The sequence below is a fragment of the Balaenoptera acutorostrata genome, chromosome 1 (assembly GCF_949987535.1).
Source record: "Balaenoptera acutorostrata chromosome 1, mBalAcu1.1, whole genome shotgun sequence".
Classification (NCBI taxonomy): Eukaryota; Metazoa; Chordata; class Mammalia; order Artiodactyla; family Balaenopteridae; genus Balaenoptera; species Balaenoptera acutorostrata.
In genome coordinates this window covers 13,671,384-13,696,319 of record NC_080064.1, presented here as the reverse complement: position 1 = coordinate 13,696,319, position 24,936 = coordinate 13,671,384, and positions in this window count along the sequence as shown.

The following is a 24,936-nucleotide window of genomic DNA, read 5'->3' as shown; positions in this document are numbered from 1 at the left end:
GAGAGCAAGCTGGAAGCCTCAATGTCACTTATGAAGCTTCAGAAGCCATACACTATCAAGTCTGCAGAATCTTATAGTCACAAAGATCAGCCCTGTTCAGTGTGGGAGATTATGAAGCTTCAGAAGCCATACACTGTCAAGTCTGCAGAATCTTACGGTCACAAAGATCAGCCCTGTTCAGGCTGGGTGGCCAGCCCTGAATTCCAGGAGGCAAGGCTCATTGGGCGCCATCTTGGAGACTGGCCACCAGGCCTTCCCTCCCTGTTTCGCTCCCCTGTCCTTCACCCCTGTCCTGGGATCACATTCCCAAATGAACTATTTACCCTGGAGTCTTTGTCTCAGGCTCTGCTTTTGGGGAAAGGCAGACAGACTAGAAGACAACCAAAAGAAAACCAAAAGACACTCTCTCAGCCAATGACTCACACATTCAACAATTACTGAGCACCTAATGTGTTCAAGCCACTATCAGAATCTTTCCCCGTCTCCAGACAGGAAAACGTAGCACCACTACTCCCGTTGAAAACAAAAGGAGTCAAGGCTGGGGTTGTTGCTGGCAGGGGAGCAGACTGGGAGAAGAGCGAGCCTGCGGCCTGGGGCCAGGAGGAGAAAACCCGCTCCTAAGAAGGCGGGTGAGTTTGAAAACATCTATTCACTCCTCTGCACCTCCATTTCCTTAGTTGCAAATTTGAACTACTAATAATAAACTAATTTTATTCCCTGGAATCCCTTCCTGAACTCAGAAGTCAGGCCCCTCAGAGAAGGTCCAGGTCCCTTGTGTTTGTTTCCTCACCTACCAGGGAAATCTCAGGGAAAGCATTACCCGTGTTGGGAATCTAGTTCAGGGACAGTTATTCTCCACAGGCTGGAGGGAGACTGAATCCCTCAGGACCTCGAGAATCAGCCTCCTCAGTTGTGAGGCCTTAAAGAGGCAGGGATGGCAGAGGGCACCTGGCACACAGCACATTTCACTCAGTTCAGCGCAGCGCTCCTTTCACAATAGAGAGACAAAAAGGGTTTGCTGGTGTCCATGATAATGATGCTGGGTGTGTCCTTTAAGTATCTTGATTTAAGCAAAAAAAAAGATATTATTGGCTCATGTAAGAAAAAAATCCAGGAATCCACATCAGGCATGGCTGGATCCAGGGGCTACAAAGATGTCTCTATCACCCAATCTCTTGTCATCTCTTGACTTTATGTTCCTTCATATTGACCTCATTCTCCCACCCCTAGAGCCAGAGACTATTCCCACCTGAAGTGAACTAGGGAGGCAGGCAGAAGAGGGGTGATTCCCATCCCAGGGGGAATGGACACAATAGTAGGAAAGTAGCAGATGTCTGCCAACAGGCCTTGGCCTCCGCATTGCACCATGCTTGTCTTTCACTTCTCTCCTTGGCTATTGCCCTTGTTTAAATCCAAACACATTGGCAGAGCCTTCTAAACAGTTGTTCAGAATCATCAAATCATAGGCCAGCAGAGCTAGAAGGGGACTTCAAATGTGACCAGTCCATAAATGGCAAAGATACAGCACACTTGCCATCACTCCCCTCTCCCGTCCCCTATGCAGGCATCACTAATAGATCACGGTTCTCTCTCTTGCTGAGCTGAGATACAGATCCAGAATCCCTTTCACTACAGCACTCCAGGAAGCCACTACTGGTTGATCACAGCTAACTCCTGAGATGATATCTATGTCTATTACTTTATCTACACCAACAATTTATAATGGGGAAACAGGCCTAGAGAGAGAGGTTGCTTTGCCCAAGACCATGCTGTCAGACGGGTTGTCTTGCTGCCTTATCTTCCTGATTGGAAACAGGTAGGATTGTTGATCTCTCTGTTGCTAAGATCCCTTCTTAATAACACTCTGTGGTTCTCACACCTTCCTTCCTCCTTTTCTCTGTTACCGGGCTCCCTCTTTAATCCAGATGGACCAGCCAATAATACCTACAGAAGCAATAATAGTAACAAGAGCTCATTTTTTATTGAACATTTACTCTGTGCCAGGAACTGCCCTTCAGAGTACCTCCCTCACAGAGGAAACAGAATTTCAAAACTCTGGTCATGGTTTCCATCTGCTAGCAGACCTCTGAGTAGACAGCCCCAAATCAGGAGTCAGGAAACTTGGGTACTTAGCCCAGCACCCCCGCTAACTATCTACATGGTCTGGGCAAGGCCCTTGTCATCTAACTTCCCCAGGCCTCAGTTTATCCATCTATAGGATGGGGGGAATATTCCAGCCAGGCAGCCCACAGGAGTCCAGACGAACTGGGCCCTCAGCTCAAGGAAAGAGCAGCCTAGAAAGCAGTGTCACCGGCAATCATCTTACCCTATCCAAATTGCTTCCTTGCTCCCTACTGGGAGGAGGAGCAAGCCGTTAGGTGCCATGCTGACTGTAAATGGAAAGATCACCTTACATATTGGTTTCCACTTGGGCCCTGGCCCTGGACAGGGGGGCCCTGGGACTCAGGCCAACAACGCCAAAGTTGGGGGTGAACATTTAGGTGTGGGAGCTCCTGGAGGCTGGCTGGGGATTCTGTATCCCAACACAGCATCCCCAGTGCAGCCTGGAGGGCAGATTCGCAGAGGTGGGAAGGGAACTACATTTGTAGACTCCTACTCTGGGTCCAGCTTCGGCTTGAGGCTGGAAACCGGAAGCTGGCAGGATTCATTTCTTCTTTTTTTTTTTTTTTTATTGGAGTATAGTTGATTAACAATGTGTTAGTTTCCGGTGTACAGCAAAGTGATTTGGTTATACATATACATGTATCTATTTTTTTTCAAATTCTTCTCCCATTTAGGTTATTACAGTATATTTAGCAGCATTCCCTGTGCTATACAGTAGGTCCTTGTTGGCTATCTGTTTTAAATATAGCAGTGTGTACATGTCAGGATTCATTTCTTTCTTGGGCAGAATAAGTCCACTTTTGTTTCATTAAGTAAATTCCCGGTATCAACTTCTGGGATGCTGTTCCCTGAGTGCTGGAGGAGAATCTGAACCCAGGGAGAGATTTCAATGATCCTGGATGGTCCAGCCCTGAGACAAAAATGCATAAAATGATTTAAGAGCATAAAAGGGACCTTGGGGGGGTGCCAGACACCTACGACGTGGCACAGGCCAAGTGCCCTTCCCATGTTGTCCCCACTAAACCCTATCATGGAGAAAGGAATATTATCCTCCTTTATACAAACGGAAAAGCAAGGCTTAGAGACATCTAGCCACTTGCTCCTAGTTGCTCGGCCAGTGAGTTGCTGGGAGCCGAAACCAGAACTTTTCTATCTCCAAGGCCTGTGTTCATGACCTGGAGAATCTCCACAATGGGGAGGCAGAGTTTGGGGGTGACCTGGAAGCCCTAATATTGGGGAGCCTCCAGCTCAGTGGAGAAGATGTTGGTGCCCAGGGGGTATGTTGGTATTTCTCTCTCTCTACAGGGAGGGAACAGCCAGGAGTTTCTGGGCCCCCATCTGCAAATGTGGGGAGGCTCTCACAGGGGGCTGGTGGTGGTCGGGGAAATCAGGAATCCATTAAAAGCAAGAGCTTAGGGGCGGGTCCCTGGTCACAGTCTACTGCATACTGATTTCTCAATGTGGAGAGGCATGGCAGCCAGGGATGGGGAGAGAGAAGTGGAACAGGGTACCGAAAATAACTAAAAAACTAACTCAGTCATCGGGCATCTTGCAAGCATGTACACGGAGGCCAGGGCATCCTGAGAGGTAGGAGCTGAAGAAGGATATTCTGACTGAGCTGAAAGCAGAGTCCGCTGGGGTCTGGTTGAGGCCACAGTCTCAAGTACACAGATCAGCCCCAGCCTCCCCGACACCTGGCACTGCTGCCGACCGGCTGGGACCAGCCTGGAGGGGAAACAGGGAGGCACTGAGAGCCCCCTTCCCAGGCTGGGCTGTCTGCCAACTGGGGTTAGGGGCTGGGAATAATTTAATATTTACTGCGCACCCAGACTGCCCTCCGAGAAACCATTCAATGCCATCACCCTGGCCTGACTCTTCTCAGCCCATCACCTACTGCATCACCAGCACCCAGGTCAACCAGCACATCCTGAGCTCCTGCTGTGTGCCAGGTGTTTACACACACACATAGACACACGCATGCGCACTCACACACGCACACACACAACGTCTCATTTCATCCTCACCCCCACAGGGTGCTGTGTAGAGTGGGTATTGGTTGTTTCACCTGCCCACCATCCACTTCTTTTCCTTCTGGAAATATCGCCACGCTTTTCCTTTCGGTGGGTCTATACAGGTGGGTGGGGCTAAAGCCCTTCCCCACTCCTGGGAGTGGGCATGTGACCCACATCTGGCCAATCAGCATAGTCTATCCCCCCGGCCGCAGAGATTGGTTCAGAAACAGGCTAGAAGGACAGGTTGCTGAAAGAGCTTGAGGGACTCGCCAGAGATGACACAGTTTGTAATGTTAGTTCCAACTAGCATGACATCTGCCTCGGACTCCAAAGCACGTTGGTTTGTCCATCTTTTTTTTTACATCAGAATCTGGCCAGGGTGACAGACAACTTCCGTGCCTTGTGAATTTCAGTTGGTCTACTTTTGGCGAGCTTTGACGCACTACAAGAGTTTTCACTGGGGCAGGGTCACTGGCTACAGATGGAATTTAGCATCTAGACAAAGGTTACAAGGAGCGAGGGCTCACTTCATCTTCATATAAGCATCCGGGACTTTTACCACAGCCTATAAAACTGGTATTTGGTGAAAACTGTTTTGTTGGGCTTCCCTGGTGGCGCAGTGGTTGAGAATCTGCCTGCCAATGCAGGGGACACGGGTTCGAGCCCTGGTCTGGGAAGATCCCACATACCGCGGAGCAACTGGGCCCGTGAGCCACAACTACTGAGCCTGCGCGTCTGGAGCCTGTGCTCCGCAACAAGAGAGGACATGATAGTGAGAGGCCCGCGCACCGCGATGAAGAGTGGCCCCCGCTCGCCACAACTAGAGAAAGCCCTCGCACAGAAACGAAGACCCAACACAGCCAAAAATAAATAAATAAATTTTTTAAAAAAACAAAAAAAAAAACTTTTGTTTCATTGCCTTTGCATCAAATAAATGGTGTCCCCCTGTACTGACCCCCAGTTCCTCCCTCATTTTCCAGAGTCCCCAGCTTGGTCCCCCTGGCTTCATAGTGACTCCCAGAGCTATGCTCTTTTTATTTTGTTCGGTTTGTTTTTTTAGATTTCACATATAAGTGAGATCATATAATGTTTGTCTTTCTCTGACTTATTTCACTTAGCATAATGCCTTCCAGGTCCATCCATGCTGTCACAAATGGCAAGGTTTTCTTCTTTTTATGGCTGAATGATATCCCATTGTGTACATATATCACATTTTCTTTATCCATTCATTTATCAATGAGCACTTAGGTTGTTTCCATGACTTGGCTATTGTAAACATGCTGTAATGGATATGGGGGTACATATATTTTCCAGTTAGTGTTTTTATTTCCATTGGATAAATACCCAGAAGTGGAATTACTGGATCATATGGTAGTTTTATTTTTAATAAAAAATCCTTAACTTAGTCACATCCACTAAGAGCCTTTTTCCAAATAAGGCCACATTTCTAGGTTCCTGAATGAAAACCTGCTATCTTTGGGGGCCACCGTTCAGCCTGTTACAGGGAGTAGCGTTTCATTTTCCAGTTATGGAAACTGAGGCCCTGAAGAGTTATAGACTTGGCCCTGGGTGATAGCATCATTCTCTCAGCCCAGCCTCCTGCGGGGGAAGGGACTTTGAAAGAATAAGGAAATAGACTTCCACTGTGAGAGGGGAGAGGAGGACACGGGTCAGAGAATCTTTTGAGAGATGCCCCAGGCGAGTAAACTTCAGGGAGGCTGAGCTGCCTGCAGTTACCCTGGACCAGGCTGGAAACAGCTGACACCAGGACTGTGCCCTGGAGCTCAAAGGCGGCTGCTGGCACATGGCCACATTCAACTCTATTTGTAACATCTCTCACCCCAGGTGCTCCTGGAGCTGGCCCGGAGTAACCCTGCAGAGCCCGGAGAGCAGAGTGGGGAGCTGATGAAGAAACTGAGGCAGAGAAACCTCCACAACATCTCCAGAGTTGAGGGATGCAGGAGGGTGAGGTGACATAGGGAGGGTCTTTTTCTTGGTTCCAGCTGCAGGTGTGCTGCCGGCTAGCTGTGTGAGCTTGGGCAAGTCACGGCACCTGGGTCTCAGTTTCCCTTCTGTAAGTCGGAGCCCCTACTAGCACCCTGGGAGGGCTGCTGTGAGCATTCAAGGAAGCGGCAGGTGTGCAGGGTCCTGGCCAAATGCCAGCGCTCAGGATGTGTGTGTGGATTCCGAGGGTGGTAGTACTGATGAGGAGGCGAAGACCAGTTGGGGTGGGGCTTGGGGGGGCGTTAGGACAGAGGCTCCCGGAAGGCTGGGGGTGGGCATCTCAAGACTTTAAATGGCAGCCAACTTTGGCTCCCTGGCCTGGAGGTTCTTAGGGAACATTAGTTCTCTTCCTTGTCCCTGCTCCCCAGAGGGGACCACCCAAGGGCAGAGGGGTCATGGCAGGCAGCTGGGGGACAACCCTTACAGAGCCAGTCAGCAAATTGGGCAGAGAAGAGGGGAGTGTCTCCCCAGACCTGCCTGTGCTATGCACAGGGACAACTTCCCTTCTCCAGGAAATCCTTTTATTTCTTCCCCCAAATGCACCGACGTGGGCAAACTGTATTTCAGAATCGCCTGGTGGGCTGTGGGCACCAAAATGGTCTAAACATTGACCCCTTTGGAAATGCTTCAATATGTACCTATCAGCATGGCTGCTCTCCTTCGTCTGACCAGGAGATCCCAAAGTCTAGGCGGGGCCATGTCCTCACCCATCACATTTGGGGTCCCAGAGAGCAGACCCTCCTCAGAGCACTGATTTGTTCAATCAGCATGTATTGAAAATCCACGGTGCTTCCAGCGCTGAGCCAAGTGCTGGGCAGAATCAAAGATGGATATGAAATGAGTGTCTGCCTTCCAGGGTCCCCAGGTCAGCCATCCCAGAGGTAAATAATAATAACAATACATAGCCTTTATATAGCACCTACTTTCCATTAGGCGCTGTGAAATCTCTTTACATATGCGAGGGGTATTATGATACTTCCCAATTTATGAATTCATGAACAAGGCACATAGGCCTTGGTGATTTGTGCATCACATTGCTTGTAAGTAGAGGATATGAGGTTTGAATGCAGGCAGCCTGGCTAGAATCAACGCTCGAGGGGATGAGTGCCTGGCCTGGCCCAGGGACTGCAAGTCTGAAGTGTGGGTGCGTGAGGGCAGGGGTGAGAGGTGAGGCCTGAGAAGAGGGGAGTCCACATCCCAGAGGGAGGGCTATGTCTGCCAAGGGAAGGACCTTCAAGTTCACGTCCTACAGGCAATGGGGAGCGATGGAGAGGGTGGGAGCAGGGGCCAGGCATGGTCAGATATAGAGACATCACCCTGGCTGCACCAGGGAGAACAGCTGAGGCATGTGGAGGAGGTGTTCATGGGGTCTCGGTGCTTGATGCTCAGGGCCAGAGCTGAGTGGTGCTGTTGAGATGGTCGGGGGGGAGGGCTGGAGACAGGTACTGGAGATGCTCCAGGGAAGGGCAGGCAGCCTCAGCGCGAAACCCCCACCCCCTCCCTCACCAACTCCGGAAGTAAGAGCACCCGCTCACAAGCATGGGCGGGGGCGAGTCCCCAGCTCTACTTGAGCATCCAAGAGGATGCAGCTCTCACATCCAGGCGCCAGAGCCCATCCCTATTCGCCAGCACATCCCCACACATGATTCATCTCCTGACCTACATTCTCTGCCCGATTGTCCTCGCAGACAAAGGCTGGGCAGGCGGAGGCCCTCAGCGCCAGGGCTGCTCCCTCTGGCCCAGGGAAGGGGGGCTGGTGACAAGTAATGTAGGGAAACATGTGAAAGCCGGGAGGGGAGAAAGTGGGGAGGAGGAAGAAGGAAGGAGAGAGAACAGCACAGAGCAGGAGGCTGAGCCTTAGGGTTTGCAGGAATTCCTGGTACCGGGGAACAGAGCTGGCTCCGGGGTCTTCGAGCCCGGGATGCCAGCCCTTGCCCCCACTACCCCCGCTGTGTGACCTTGAAGAGTCACTTTAAGAACACTCCAGCTAAGCCTCAGTTTCCTCATTGGAAAATGGCCAGAGGGCTGGAGCCAGCCTGGTTCCAAGGCCACAGCCTCCAGGACACCGCTCACCCTCACCTTCCCCCAAGACCCGGCTCTGAGAGGAGGCTTGCCTCGTGAGGGCCGCAGTGAGACCAAACCCCACCTCTCGATGCCAAGCAGGTGGGAGCAGGCACACGCTGCTGCCAAGATTAATGGACCAAAGAGAAGGCATTAATTACAACAAACGGCTCCCAGCTTAACGGGCCCCAGCGCTTCCAGGTGAAGAAGCCCGCCCCGCCTCTCTCTGCCCAGGAAGGCTCTGAAAGGCCCCATCCCTCCCTGGAGCAGAGCCCCACTGCCATGTGCCCCTCCCAAAGAGCTCAAAGCACCTTTTCCATCCTCTGTGCACTTCTTTGATCATCCCACAGTCCTGGGAGCTGAGACAAGAATGGGCTTTGAGCTCTAATCCGGGCACTGTCTCCTTGAATCTTTTCAGAAATTCTCCAAAGTTGGTGTGCTACAGGCTGAACTGTGCCCCCCCCCCAAATTCATTTGTTGAAGCCCTAACCCTGCCCCCCCAACAAAGTGATGCTATTTGGAGACAGGGCATTTGAAGATGATTAGGGTTAAATGAGGTCATGAGGATGGGGCCCATATGATGGGTTAGTTAGTGCCTTTATAAGAGGCACCAGGGAGCTCACTCACACTCTCTAGGTCGTGTGAGGACACAGCGAGAAGGCAGCCACCTGGAAGCCCAGGAAGAGGGTCCTCACCAGGAACCAAATTGGCCGGCACCTGCTTGGCACCTGCATCCAGCCTTCAGACCTGGGAGAAATAAGCGTTTGTCATTTAAGCCCCCCAGTCTGTGGTGCTCTGTGACTAAGACATTAGTATGATCACAAACATGCCCAGGTCTCCTCTCAAAACCCTTTCATATCAAACTACTTGCGGCTCCTGGACATGCTGTTCTGAGTCAGCTCTCACATGCTGTTGCCTCCGCCTGGAACGCCCTCTCCCTCATCCCCTCTGTCTTAGTGCTGACCGCCTACCTCAAGACAAAAACACAACCAGCAACTTCTCCTTGAGCTGTCCCTGATTTTGTCAGATGGAACTGACCTCTCCCCACTTTGCAACCCACGGCCCCCATGAGCTATCTGTCCAAGATGCATATGGTGGTGAGGGCATAATGTCACCTATGCTGTCATCCTCATAAGAACCCAGTAACCTCAGTGTGCCTCAGGGTCCCTACCTGGGAAATGGGGCTACAGACAGCACCTATCTCACTGGGGTGTTGTGAGGATTAAATTACTTAGTATACAAAGAGCTGGCACATACTTAGCTGCTATTATTATTATTATTATCTTTGAATTCCCATGGTTAATAAATAATGAGATGAATCATTATCCCCATTGCATAGTTGAGAAAAGTGGGACTGAGCAGTGGTGGGGGAGAGAGGATTTGTTCATGGTTGCTCAGCCAGCCACCAGCAGAGCAGGATCCAACCCCGAAGTCTAAGCTGTTTCTGCAGTTCTTTGTGCCCCCATTTATGGGATGGAGACACCGAGGCCCAGACAGGAGAAGGCCTTGCCCAAGGCCATGCATCGGTCAGCCCTCTGTAGAAGGGAGATCAGAGACCAGGCCCCTGTCTGCCGGGCAGACAGTAGCCCCCAGCCAAGCACCAGTGGTCTTCTAGAGGTGATTTCATTAGCCTTTCCATGCTTCTCCCTCAAGACCAGCCCCCAATTGCCAATAGCAGCGACAGGTGATGGAGCAGGAGGTGATAAACACATCCCCTGACTTCCGTAACTCCCATCCAATTTGCCATTCCCAGGCTCATGCCAAGACTGTGTTAATAAACCAAATGGACTTTTCAGAATCCACCTACAATGACTAATGGTGGATACAGTGTGAAATCCTGGCAGCTCTGCTGTCTCCTTCCTACAGAGCCTGAGGCAGGTTGGGGTACCGGGCACAGTGTTCTGGGGTTTCCCAGCCCCAGGGACACTTGGAGGTCATCTCTTCCAATGCCCTCAATGTACAGGTGAGGAAACTGAGGCAGGGACATTGCTGGGACCAGCATCCAGGATTACCAGGTCGTGGTCTGGGTGTCGGTCAGAACTGGGGTCTGGGGTGGTGGTAGTGTTTTGATGAGCCTGGGACCCCTGGGCAGGGAAATGGATTGGAAAGAAGGGTCACAGTGTGGAACAGAAACTAGGGGCTCAAGCATTTATCAGAGGAGGCGGTTTGGGATGGAAACCCACCATAAATCCAACCGCAGAAGGAGAACTGTTCATCTCACTTTAGGTGGGATTTGAATCGTCTTCCACAATAACCTTTCCCAGCACAATCTGAGCCCCTGGAGGGACTGTCAACCTGAGGGGTCTCTCTGATTCCCCCCACCATCACTGACCTCCTCCTCCTCAGAAACCATGCCCCCTTCACTGAACCCCTGGGCTCTTTTTGGAGTCTGTCCCTCATCTTCAGGACCAAGTGACATGGACTCCAGTGACAGCCCAGGGGAAATCCTTGCCCACATCCTGAAATCCCCCAGGCCTAGGGGTTGTTTGCACCTCTTTAGGCCAGATCACCAGCCATGCCGGCCTCATCCAGCCCCCAGCTCCATTTCTGCGCAGCTCTGGGCCCTACACCCCCAGGTTCGGCCCGGGGCTCCCCCGAGCACGTGCAAGCTCCCAGTGAGCCCTGCACAGACTCTGAGTGACAAGTCCAGGGGAGGATGGAGAACCAAGATCCTCCCACAGTCCCCTCCATTTCCGCCATCAGAGGGTCAAAGGGCAGGCAGTGACTCCAAGCTGCCCCTGCACAGCCCCTGCAGAGGAGGTGGCTGGAGGGGTCCAGCCTGGATAATCCACAGTCCCTGCGTTACATATGGAGAAGCAGGTGGTAACACTCAAATGTGGCCTGATCCATGTCCTGAAACCCTGTGGGGCCTGGGTCCCCGCCAGCTTGGGAGGATGGACTCATGAACTTTCAGGTCACCACGACCCTCCAAGTGACCCCAAGCTCACCCCAAGGGAGGCTTGACCCCAGCTCAGTCCCCATGGGGCCCTGCTTGCTGCAGGGAGGCATCCAGGGCAGTCGAGGCAGGAAGGGCCTGCTGACCCCTTACCCACCCACCCTGCTCCAGCTTCAATCAGAGCCTCTCTGCTCTTATCTGTTTCCCGTAGAGAATTTCCGTGTAAGATTTTGTTTGAACAAAGCTTCCCTCTACTACAAACATTTTGCAAACCTCAGATCCAGCCCTGCCCCTCGTGTCTGGCAGCCAGCAGAGGTTTTCAGTCAGGTGGCCTGGGGCCAAATCCTATTTATAACAACACTCACTAGCTGGGGGCGGGGGGGCAGTCTCTTCCCCTGAGCCCCAGTCTCTCTGTCTGTAAAATGGAGAACTTTGCAGGCTTGTTCTGAGAACCTGAAACATGCAAGGAAGTTGTCTAGTGCCTAGTAGACTGTCAGGGACCGCAGTGAAATTCTTTTTAGTTACAAACAAGGAAACAGAGGGTGTGCTGGGATGCCGGCCATTTGCAAGGTCACAGAAGGGCTGGCAGCAGCGCCCTGCCCCACCTCCACCCCAGACTGGACGCTGGCAACGCAGCTCCCCGCGGCTCAGGCTGGTTCCTGGCCCCAGCCCCCTCCAAGGACCGCAGCCTGCACACCCCCCGTGTTTGTGCAGCCTCAGCCCTCGGAGCGCCTCACTGGCCCTGACAAACAAAGTGTGGGTGCTAACCAGCCTTCTAGAACAGCACCCGGAGCGGGGAGGAGGGGAGACAGGAGATGGCCAGTAAGCCTGCACATTGTTCATGGAGCCCATCCGGCTGCTACTGCCGCTATTTAGCATGTAGATAACACTCTGTATCTCCGCTGGGTTTGCTGCCTGTGTCCTCAGAAAGCAGCCAGGAAGGCGAGATGCTGGCTCCAAGCAAGGACGAAGAACTGGCCGGAGGCAGCCTGTCTGCCCCGAGCCTCGCTCCAGCTCATGCATTCATTCATTCATTCAACACAGAACAGCAAAGCCCCTAGAACATTCCATGTCCTGCCCTCAGCACATGGTGGTTAGACCCAAGCCCCGCCCTCCAGGAGGACACAGTCTCGAGAGGGATTCGCTCAGCCTGGAAAATGTGGTTCCTGCTGTCGCCCCCAACCATTAAGACAAACACAAGTGTACACACGCCCAGTGGGGCCACCCGCTCAGCACTTTGGGGTAGTCAGGGGACAAAACTATCACCAAAAGGTGACAGTATTCAGCTCTTGCTCGAGGCTGCTAAAACAGACGTGGAGGGTGGTTCCTCCAGCAGTGCATGTGGATTATACTGAGGTGCCCAGACCACCTCACCCCTCTGCAGGGCCTCTGTGTTCTCCTTTCCCATCTGCAACAAGAGCACTGGTGGCCCTGGAGCCTGTGGGAAGCAGAATCGTGAATGACGAGCACTTGACAGACTTCTAAGGAGATCTGGGCTATAGGCCTAGACTATAGCCAAGGCTGAGGGTCAGTCTGTGGCCAGGGTTGTGGTCAAACGAGGGATGGCTACTAGAATGGAAGCTCCATGAGGGCCCAAACATTGTCCTGTTCACCACCGTAATCGCTAGTGCACAGAACAATGCCTGCTGCTCAATACATACACATGGAATGAATGAATGAATGAATGAATGATTATGTTAATCAAGGTTCCTTGTATAGCTGGGGCCCTGGCTCAGGGTCAGCCTGTGTCCAGAGATAAGTCAGTCTGAGAAGCTTGTTGGAGCCTTTCTGTAGCAGGCATTGAGGCCAGGGAACTGAATAGAAACCAAAGGACTCACTTGGTAATTAAGCCACCATCTTGGTTTCTCCAGTCCCAGGTCCTACACCAGTTCCCAGACTCACTGACACCTCCAGCCACTGAAGACCTCCCACAGGACAATGCCCATTCTTCATGGGTCTCTGGCCCATCTAACCCTCCCACCACCACCACCATCACCTCCCCACACACGCAAAAGAGCTGATACCATCAGGTATCTCTGGACCTCTAGTCCCAGAGGATCTGATTGTGCTGTGTTTTCAGTACCTCCCCATCATCATAAGAACAAGGCCAAACTCCTTGGTGTGGCATTCAATGCCCTGCCTACCTCTCCAGCCCCAGCCCAGGCTTCATGCTCCAGCAAGTGTGAACACCCTGCCTTTTCATGCTGCCAAGCCATTGCACATGCAGATTCCCCTCCAGGCAATGCCTTTTACTTCCTTTCAAATATGGGAAATAATTGATTTTTTTAAACAAGCATTTTCTTGAAGAGTTGACCATTTCCATTTGATGTTCCTCTGTGATTGCCCTTGTCACACAAAGTATCATAACTATCAAGTATGTGTTTATCTTTCCTGCCTTTTTAAAATCTCTACAACCCCAGAATCCAGTCCCAGGCCCAAAACTATATCACCACTATCACCACCATCACCACCATCATCCCCACCATCACCATCACCACCAACAACACTACCATTACCACCACCATCACCACACCTCCACCATCATCCCCACCATCACCATCACCACCAACAACAACACTACCATCATCATCACCACCATCACTATTACCATCATCCCCACCATCACCACCACCATCACCATCACCACTACCATCCCTGCCATCACTGTTGTCACAACTAACATTCATTAATCACTTACTATGTGCCAGGCAGTGTACTAAGATATTTACATGATTTTCTCTGCTAATCCTTATAACATCCCCGCTGACTGAAAAAAAAACTCACAACCTAAAAGTTAAGAATTATGTTTTATTCGGTGGACTTTCTGAGGACTTCAAGCCTAGGAGACAGGACTCTCAGATTGCTCTGAGACACTGCTCTGAAGAAGCAAGTGGTGGAGGAGGAGCCAGGATATACAGGGGGTTTTGCAACAAAAACCAGGTGGTCCGAACATCAAAAGATTACTGTTAATTAAAGAAAACCAGACATCTCAAGTTAAGGAATTTAGCGCTTTTCCACGTATGTGAAGATGCAAGAGTCTGGGTTCGCTGAAATCATTCCTTTGATATGCACCTCAGCTACCTGGGGCCAGCATCCTGTGCTGTCTCATCCTGAGTCTCCTCAGGGTGCACCCTCATGGGTGGCTTGCAGCAGTTGACTGGTAGATGATGGGCATCCTGTTTCTATCCTGAGTTCCCTCAGGGCTTACCTTCGGGGAGGCTGTAATGTGATGGCTTGATGGTTGCAACATCCTTTGTTTACTGATAAAGCAGGCAATGTTTTTCATTCACATCCCCATTGAAGAGGAAGGTACTCCATCATCATCTCCATTGTATGGATGAAGAGACAGGCTCAGAGAGATTCAGTAATGCGGAAGGATTCAAATTTCAGCTGCTTCTCCCTTATCCGGTTAGGGTAAGAGCCTGGATAATTCCAAATTCCTCATAATACATTATTTCTGTTTAACTTTAAAATGTCTTGAGAGGTCAGCCACTCACAGGGCCACTTATTTCTGTGGATTCCAGTACAGCCCCAGACACCACATCCCAGGAAGTAAACCTTTGGAACAGAGCTCTGTGTTGCCACCTGCTCCCCCACCCCCCTCCCCAGCCCTGGATTCAGGGTCAGCATCAGGCCAGTCAGCCTACAGACTCTGCCCACAGTCTGGTTCTGCGTAGCTGTGCCATGAGGCGCTCAGCCCTGGAAGGGTCAACTCCTGGCAGCACCCAGCTGCTCAGACAGTGCGATGGATTCTCACACAAAAAAGAAAACCTCCCAGCCGGCCAGCCAGCACTTCCTCCTCCTCTCAGTCTCTCTCCCTCACCCTCTAGGCTGGAGAGAGATGGGGAGAGTTTTCTCTGGGTGATGTCATCCTCCTGCCCAGCGTCCCAGCACCCCTGGCATTGTCCTCTCCATGTCCACAAGCCTGCCTGCCCATGACGCTACCCAAATGCCAGGAAAAGTCCTTTCCTCCAGTATTCTCCAAGCCGTGGAGACAGGAGGAGGGCTCTGCCAGCGGCTCTCACGCTTCACAATGGCATCAGGAATCCCTTCACTGCAGACGGCGCTCTATAACCTGTGACTCGCCACAAGGTGCATTTTCTCCAGAAACTCAAGGGTCAGGGGGGTCACTATGTCCCGCCCTCTCCCAGAATCAGATTGTATTACAGAAGCATCAGGATAAAGTCTCAGTTCCTTGCCCTTCCACTGATCCGGAGTCTTGTGCTCTGTTGATGAGGAAGATAATTAAAAGTAGAAGCCGATATTATTTAAGCTCTTGCTTTGAGCTAGGGACTGTTCCAAGTACTTTCCAGATATTAAATCATCTCATTCACACACAGGCCCGAGAACGAGGATCTCCCATAATCTCCATTTTACAGATGAGAAAACTGAGGCTCAGAGAGGCTAAGTCATGTGCTACTGGTCTCCCAGTTACAAGGTGGTAGCTCCAGGGTTTCTTTTATATACCTGAGGAGGGAGGGGGACATCTTTCCCTGGTTTCCTGTCTTCTGATAATACCCCCTCTCCCCTCCCCAACTTGCCCCCTCCCCCTCCCACTGGTGAGGGGGAGTAGGCACTGAGCATGCGTGATACACTCCACCCTCCTCCTCCGTTCCGCCAGCAGAGGGCGCTCTCTAGACTCAGTTGGAGGCCAACTGAACCAAGCCACGCCCTCCAGACCCCTTCATCAACAATCAGGGTGACGTCTGACCTTCTGTCTGGCTCAGGCATCTGTTTCTCAATTGGTTCCAGGTTTGGCACAAAGCGAGGTGTTATTTGCTGTCCTCCCTTAAACCCCAGTAATTATAAATACATAAATAAATCAATAGTGTTCGCCCCTATTGGAATTCATCACCATCTAAATATATCCCCTTCTAAACATAAACATTACCATTCTTCTACATCACATTTCGTTTAATAATAGAAATAATAGTAATAAGAAAAATTGCTGCTATGTTTGGTGTCTGCAGTACGCCAGGTGCAGTAGCACCATTAATTATTACACTTAATTTCACAATCCCTGCCCAAGTAGACCCTATTAGTCCCATTTCTGTAACTGAAAAAATTTCATCTCTAACAAGGTAGGTGGCTTTCCCAAGGACACACAGCTGGTAAGTGTTGGATTAGAATCTTTACAGGATTCAATAGTGTCTCCCCAAATATCCATCCAGTACCTCAGAATGTGGCCTTATTTTTAAACAGGGTCTTTGCAGATTAATTAATAAAGGTAAGATCATACTGGATTGGGGTGGGCCCTAAACCCAATTCTTATAAGGAGACAGAGACTTGCAGAGACACAGAAGAGCTACAGGGGGGACCTGGCCATAGGATGACAGAGACAGAGATCAGTGTGAATCAGCTAGAAGCCAAAGAATGCTTAGGATTGCCAGCAACCACTAGAATCTCAGACAAGGAAGACAAGAATCTTCCAGACAAGGAAGGATCCTCCCCTAGAGGCTTCAGAGGGAGCATGGCCCTCCAAACACCTTAATTTGGGACTTCTAAACTCCAGAACTGGGAGAGTATAAATTTCTGTTGCTGTAAGCCAACTGTTTGTGGTACTTTGTTACAGCAGCCCCAGGAACCTCATACGGACTCTGAGAGTGGTTATTCTGATACCTCTTCCAAACAAACCTCCTTCCAGGGTCACACAAGTACTTACTGAGAGCCAGCAGGTGCCAGGCACCGAGGACATGGAGAAGATACGGCTCCTCAGTCAAGGGCTCACACACGAGGACAGCACAGTTGTCTCTTGTCCAAGTTGCTTTGGCTCCTGGTGGGGAGCAGAAGGGGAAGAGGTTGTTAAGGGCAGATCTTGCTTTTGAGTCTTGGCACCATCACTTCCTGGCTGTGTGGTCAATGGCAGGTCACAGCCCACCTCTCTGAACCTCAGTTTCTTCATCTGTAAGATGGAGGTACTTATGCCAACCTGCCTCCTTCAACTAAATAAAGGGTCTAGAAACACTTTAGAAACTCATACCTGCACTTTTGAAATGGGAGATAAACACGGCTTGGTTCCTATTATTCTTTAGACCTTTCTGCATGTGGAAATATTTCATATTAAATTCAAAAGAGAAGGAAAGGGGTTATGGCGGTGGAGGACGCCAGGCAGCGAGGTTCTGCCCTGGATCTGTGTTCTCCGCAGACGCCACTTCCTTTGAGAGCAGAGTCATCCTCAAAGGGCATCTTGAATTGCAAACAGCCAGAGCCACAAAGGAAAGAAAAGGCCCCAGGGAAGAAGGCGCGTTTGGATCAGCTCCCAAGCGCGCCCCCCCCCACCCCACCCCCACCCACCCCCGTCGTCAGCTGGCCAATTTCGGTTCCTCCTGCCTCAGCTGCCAGCATCAGCCATGCCGGGGACTGTGCAGTAATCCTGAGATTTGTCAAAGGCAGCGTCTGATCTCTGCCAGTCAACTAGAGGGGAAAAGAGACCCATGAGATCAAACAAGACTCCTTTGAAAACTACTCTGTGCGGGGGGGAAAGCCTTAGAGCGCAGGCGCCGAAGTGACAGCCTGCAGGTTGCCTTGAGGTGGGAGCATTTTGCTGACGGATTATGGGAGGATGGAGGGAATGGGGGTGCTGCGGGTTCCGGGGTGGGGGGGTTCCAGCCTGCAGGGAGGGCTTGGCAACACCTGGCACCACTAACCCGGATTGAAAGAGAACACTGCGCTTTGGAGCCTCTGGACCACACTGGGCAGCCCAGCCTCCAGGACGGGCTGGGAGCATCTCTCAGAGGCCACGCTGCCCAGTCTGGTTGGAACCACATCAGGGCCTCCCTCATGGGAGCGTGACTTCACTCCCTGAATCCGAGTCCAAGGAGAAGATGGATGTAGTCGACTCAGCCCCACAGGGACTCATGAAAACTCACCCCCTGGCAAAAATCATTCAGGTGATTTAATTCAATCCAGTTCAGCCACTATTTATTAAATAAACAGACAGCTGAGCATAGAGGCTAAGAGCAGGGACTCCAGAGCCAGGCAGACTTGGTTTGAATCCCAGCTCTAACGCTTAAGCCAGTCACTTAGCCTCTCTGGGCCTCAGTTTTCCCATCTGTAAAATAGGGATAATAATAGCACTTACCCAAAAGGGCTGTATGAGCATGAAATGCAGTAATACTTGTAAAGCACTTAAAATTGTTTCAGGCGTACAGTAAGTGTTAATTAAGGGCTGTCTAGGGAATTGGTAAATGAAGCAGTGTGGAGAACTGGGATAAACCTCCAATGTCCCCGCACACAGACAACTGGGACTGGACAGAGGAAATGCCTCGTCCAGGGTGGCACAGCTCGAAAGTTGTCTAGGCAACCTGACAGCAATTTGACCCCACCCCTAACCACTAAGTCTTAGAGACCCTATTTGGCTGACTATTCCACCCCGGAGTCTGGCCTGGAGCAGACTCCGGGCACATAGGAGACATAAATGCTGAATGAATGACAGTACCTCTTCATTCAAATCGTCATCCCTTCTTTTAATCTTTATGTGACCTTGGGCATGTGACACAGTCTGTCTGAAGTGTCAGTTTCTTTGTGTAAAAGTATGTGTCCGAATATCCAATTCACAGGGCCGTTGGTGAGAATCAAATGCAAACACGCCCAGTGGGGTATCTGACAGTTCATCCATGTTAAATAAATGTCATCTTGATTTTATTTCATTTCCTTAACTGTGCTCGGTTCTGCCCAAAGACCCATGGGGAACACAAGAGAAGGAGAAAATATATTCTTGTCCTGAAGGAACTTTACCCAAGACAAAAAACTAGGAAACTGTTCACTTAAAGGACAAACTACAATTAGGTGTCGAAGCAGAAGTCGTCTAGGACTTCAGAGAGCTCTGCGTGGACCGGGGCAGTCTGGTGGGCCTCTGGGAGGAGGTGTTTGAAAGAGCCAGCCACCTCATTATCTGTCACGCGAAGGGCCTCACGGACCATGTTCCCATTAGGCAAGGTTGCACCAGCAATGCGGGTGAGGACATAAAAACGCTGCCTTGAGGTTTGAAAACCGCTGCCTGTGAGGGGGAGAATCAGGCTCTGATCAATTCCCTCCAATCAAAGGATTGGGAATGGCAGTGGAACCAACCAGAGTGCTGGCAGCGGGCAAGACCTAGAGAGTGATGTTCAAAACCGCAAGCATTGGGCCCAGACATTGATGTCCTTCCAGAAAGTGTCCCATGTGGATGTGAAGAAGAACAAAAGGATGGAGGAGATAGAAAATGCTCAGCTGGGAGAGACAACCCAGAGCCCAAGTGAGCCAATTCCACGATATCCCAGATGGAAGGAAACCTGAGCATCCCCAGCTCATGAGTGTCAAGGCTAGGCAACTCTCAAAGGTCATTCCATCCTGAAAATTCCTCCATAACACCCCTGTGTCCAGCATCCTCATCAATTAGGAAAGGACACTGGGGCCCAGGGAATTTATGAGCACTGCCCAAGTACATGGTGATGGACAAATGCCCAGCATCCAGGCCCCTCCCCAAACTTCAACCCATGTGCAATTGACTCCAGGAATAGACATGTGGCTGGGCTGACCAACCCAAGCCCTACAGCCCCCTGGACACAGTAATTCATTCTGGGATAAGCTCACAAATTTAAGCAACAAGATACAAGGTCTGAGACTTTGTTCAGACTATTTAGAGGGCAGTACACAATCTTTCCTGATGGCCTGGAACCTGGGAAGCAGACATCTAGAGTTGCTGGTAGCCATACTGCCATCCTGTGGAGCCTAAGAATGAATAGCTGGAGAGGGAGGAGGTCCTGATGATATCTGTATCAGTTAGGATAATGCTAGCTGCTGTAAGAAATAAACCCCTAAATCTCAGTGGTCTAGCCCAGTAAAAATTTATTTCTTGTTCACATAACAGTCTGATGTAGGTCTTTCTGGTGACTCAGGATCCAGGATCCTTCTACCTTATGCCATACCTTCCCCTAGTGCCTTGGCATTCTCTGCAGTCACCCCTTGGGGGAAGTTGGAGTGGAGGACACACTTCTGTTTCTTAAGCTCCTTGGTCTGCAAGTGACTCATACCACTTCCACTCTGTTCCATTGGTAGGAACCAGTCACATGATCACACCTGAATGCAAAGGAGTCTGGGAAATGTAGTTCGTGGCCAACAGCTGCCTCTTGGCGAACAGTCTGCACTAAGAAAGAGGCAGCCTGAACCTTAAGTGACCAGCTAGCCACCTCCACCTCTACATCATCGAGTGCTTCCCTCAAGTGGCTTCTGAAGCCTGATCTTTTTTATTTATATAAGCTATTAAATTTTCTACTTCTACGTAAGTCAGTTTGGGCTGGATTTTCTGCTATGAGTGCCGAGAGAGTCCTTATATGGAATAAAGTCCTGCAGTCCATTTGTGCAGATCAGAAGAAAACCCAGTCCTTTCTTTCCCCAGTCCAGTGCCCATCCCATAATACCCTACAACCTCCCCTCAGCCAAGCTCCATGGCCTAGCCCATCCCCCTCAGAGTCAGTTAGTAATGCAATCCTCCCTAACGATGAAGGGGGCTGGTCCACCTGGAGAGCAGAGACCAGAGACTGCACATCATGTTCTCAGCTGTGAACCTGCATAGGAGAGGCACATGAGAGAAGGATCAATAGACTCCCTTTTTCAGTGAAGGAACAGTTGCCCAAAGAGAAATGTTAAAGGTGGTCAGCTTAAGGATAAAACTCCAGAACGAACACCATGAGGTCCCTCCCACCCTTGCATACTATCAGCATGTAGGCCAGGGCTGATTATGGTGGTATTAAAATACCACAAATTCTTTAACATTTCCCTCCTTTACAGAACCTAATATTCTTCCCCAGAGTGTAGGCTGTATTTAATGACTTGCTTCTAACATACAGAATATGGAGAAAATTACTTCCAAGGGAAGGCTATCAAAGGCTTTGTGTTTTCCGTCTTTCTCTCCCTTGGATCACTTGCCCTGGGGGAAGCCAGGTGCCATGTTCTGAGCAAACCCAAGCAGCCCTATGAAGAGATCCACATGGTGAGGAACTGGGGCTTCCTGCCAATAGCCATGCCAGTGAACCTTCTTAGAAGCAGATCCCCCAGCCCAGGTCAAGCTACCAGATGACTACAGCCCTGTCCAACATCTTGAGGGCAACTTCATGAGAGACCCTGAGTCAGAACCACCCAGCCAAGCTGCTCCTGACTTCCTGCCCCATAGAAACTGTGAGATAATGAACGTCTGTTGTTTTAAGTCACTAAGTTTGGGGTCATTTGTTACACAGCAACAGGTAACTAATACAGCTGCATAAGGGGATAGCTGAAGTAAGGCTTTGTGCCTTGACGACACTCAAGAGCCCACAGATATATGTTGGCTGAGCCTAGGTAATTGCTAAGAAGTATAAGACTTATGGACATGCAGGCTGACATACATATTCATGCTCCTCACCAAAACAGGAGCTGATGACTCAGCTAAAAGTAAGTCACCAATAAGAGGGTCAAACTAAAACACGGTAGATGGTTTTGTTGTCATTAGATGAAGGGTCAGTTATCTGACCAAGGTAATCTATTAAGTTGAACCATATGAAATAGCCAATATGCAACCACTTTTTTACTAAATCAGAATGACAACTTCATATGATTCAACATGATCCTTCAACTCTCTGAGCCTCAGTTTCCTTTTCTGTGAAATAAGGGTAAGGACGCTCATTGTGAGTAAGCTGATAACCAAAACGACTTTGCAAACCGCAAGTGAGCTGCCTCAGAGCGCAAAGGATAGCCCACAATCATTGAGGTATCACTGAGGGCCTTGCCAATGACACAGAAATAAAGCTTGTGGGACTTAGAGAATGAAAGTGAGAAGTTGCCAGCCATTGGAGACTTGAGATCTGACCTTGGTCTCCTAACATGAAACAGAGTTGGGACCTGAAGATTCCTGCTTCCGTCTTCCCACCTGTATAATGAAAATGATACCCGCATGGTGCCCCTGTTGGGCCATCCTTGCCCTGCTGGCCCATCTCTGGAGGAAGAAGACAGAGAGGGCAGGAAGCTGTGTCCCCGCTGCCTTCCATCCATCCCTATCAGGGGGAGGAAGGGGGGCAGGGGTGGGCAGGGCTCTCATTGCTGACGCACGCCTCAACCCAGAGGCTGGATTTAGCAAGATTGTTCCAGCAAATGTCTCAAGTCCCTCAGGTTTTTGTAGTACAAACAATTCCAGACAAGTCTTAGAGGGAAGGGAGAAAAAGAGTAATTTGTGTGGTGTGAAAACGTGAAGCATAGAACATGGCCTCGCGAGGCATTTGCATTTCTAAACAAGAAAAGCTGCGACTGAGTGTGGCTGTCACCTAGTTATCTCGTTAACTCCCTCCTGGCCCAGGCAAGCCAGGCTGCAGTCTCCCAGCCCCCGAGTTCAAGTCCAGCATTGTCATTAAGTCTGGAGGTGTCCTCATGCAGCCTCCTCTTTGGTCCTCAGTTACCCCTCATTTCTGTAAAATGGGGAGGTTGGACTGCATGGCCTCCAAAGGGCCTTCAAGAAGAGACAGTCCCCTTATTAAGATTGCACCTCCACACCCCCGTCATGTGTTCCAGCAGAACTACCCACTAGAAAGAGTGGAATGCATTTCCTGCCCCTTGGATTTGGCCATGGTCATGTGACTTGACTTGGCTGATGGGTTATGGAAGGAGCAATCGTGTGGCAATTCCGGGATGAAGCCTCAATGGCATCGAATGTTTCTACTCGCTTCCTTGTACCCTGATAGCTGCTGCCCTTTAGCCCCAGCCCCAGTAGGAACACACGTGGGACAGACCTGAGCCCAACTTGCAGCCTGGAGCCCAGCCCACCTGACCTGCAAACAGAAACAGAGCCATTGGACCCGCCCATTTTCTCAGCTGAACCACAGCCTTGTGAACTTGAGAATAAATGCTTATAGTTGCAATATGACCGAGTATGGGTATGATTTGTCATGTGGCCCTACTGTGGCAATAGCTAGCACCTTATTATTTATCAGTAGCAAGTTACCTGTGGCACCCCCAGCTGATTGAGACATGCAATCTACCACCACTGCTGAAACCAAACCTTTGCCTGACCGTCTTTAGAGATGCTGAGTAATGGCTCAGAGGGAGTTCCCAGTCTGATGGGAGAGGATAAAGACCCCTTTAAAATATCCAAGTCTACCAAGAAAACTTGAACTTAAATGACAGCCTGGCTTCCTGTCATCTCCCAGTTCTCCAGTTCTGGTGCATTCCCACGCTGCCCCCTGGACCTTGACTTTCCCGTTCATATCATCGGAAAGATGGGAGAAGAACTTGAGGAAGTTGATGGGTGACTTGGATGGTCAGTGGTGAAGTTCTTCCCCCAAGCCAAGGTCTCACTATTTCCTGTGAATGTTCATGTCCATTAGGTGGTAGTCAGGCTACAGGACGGCCCCCAGTGATCTCACCTCCTGGGATGCATGCTGTTGTGTGGTCCCCTCCCTCATTGGGCCAAGGCTGAAAGAACATGACAGAATTGATGACATGATACTTCCAAGAGTAGGTTATAAAAGACGTTGCCTAGATCCCAGCAGGCTTTTTATAGTAATTGAAACTGATCTCCAAATTTATATGGACATGCAAAGGAGCTAGAACAGCTAAAACCATTCTAAAAAAGCACAGAGTGGAAGGATTTACACTTCACGATTTCAGAACTTACTATAAAGCCACAGTAAATAGGACAGTGTGGTATTGGCACAAGGATAGACATATAGATCAATGGAACACAATTAAAAGCCAAGAAATTAATCTTTACATTTATGGTAACCTGATTTTCAATAAAGATTCTAAAATGCCAATGAAGAAATGATAACTTTTTCAACAATTGGCGCTAGGACTGTTGGCTATCCACTTGCAAAAAAAAAATCAGTTTAGATGTTTACCTTACACCATACCTAAAAATTAACTCAAAATGTATTGTGGATCTAAATGTAAGAACTAAAACTATAAAACTTTTAGAAGAAAATCTTCATGACCTTGGGTTGGACAAAGAGTTCTTATATATGACAGTAACAGCATGATCAGTAAAAGAAAAAACTTGTTAAGTTGGACTTCATCACAATCAAAAACTTTCACAGTTTAGAAAAGACCACCAAGAGAATAAAAAGACAAACCACAGACTGGGAGAAAATATTTGTAAATCATACATCTGATAAGGACTTGTATTCAGAACATATAAAGAATTTTTATAACTTAACAATAAGATAAAAGGCCCAATGGGCAAAAGATCAGAATAGACATTTCATCAAACAAGATATATGAATAGCTAACAAGCCCATGAGAAGATACCCAACACAATTAATCATTAGGGAAATGCAAATGAAAACTACGATGAGATACTGCTACACATCCACTAGAACGCCTTCCATCAAAAAGACAGATAATACCAAGCGTGGATGCAATGCAGAGAAACTGGAACCCTCGTGTATTACTGGTGGGAATTTAAAATGGCACAGCCACTATGGAAAACAGTTTGGTAGTTTCTGATAAAAGATAAACATAAATTTATCATGACCCAGCAATTCCACTCCTAGGAATCTACCCAAGAGAAATAAAAAAAATACGTCCACACAAAGAAATGTATGTGAATTATTCATCACAGGGAAAAATTGAAAACAATCCAAATGTCCATCAACAGATGAATGGATAAACAAAATGTGGTATATCCATACAACGGAATCCTCCTTGGCAATAAAAAGGAATGAACTCTTGATCCATGCAATAACATGGATGAACCTCAAAAACATTTTGTGAGGTGAAAGAATCCAGGCAGAAAATAATACATATTCCATGATTCCATTTATATGAAATGACTAAAAAAAGGCAAATGTATACAGACAGAAGGCGGAATAGCAGTTACCTAGGGCTGGGAGTGGG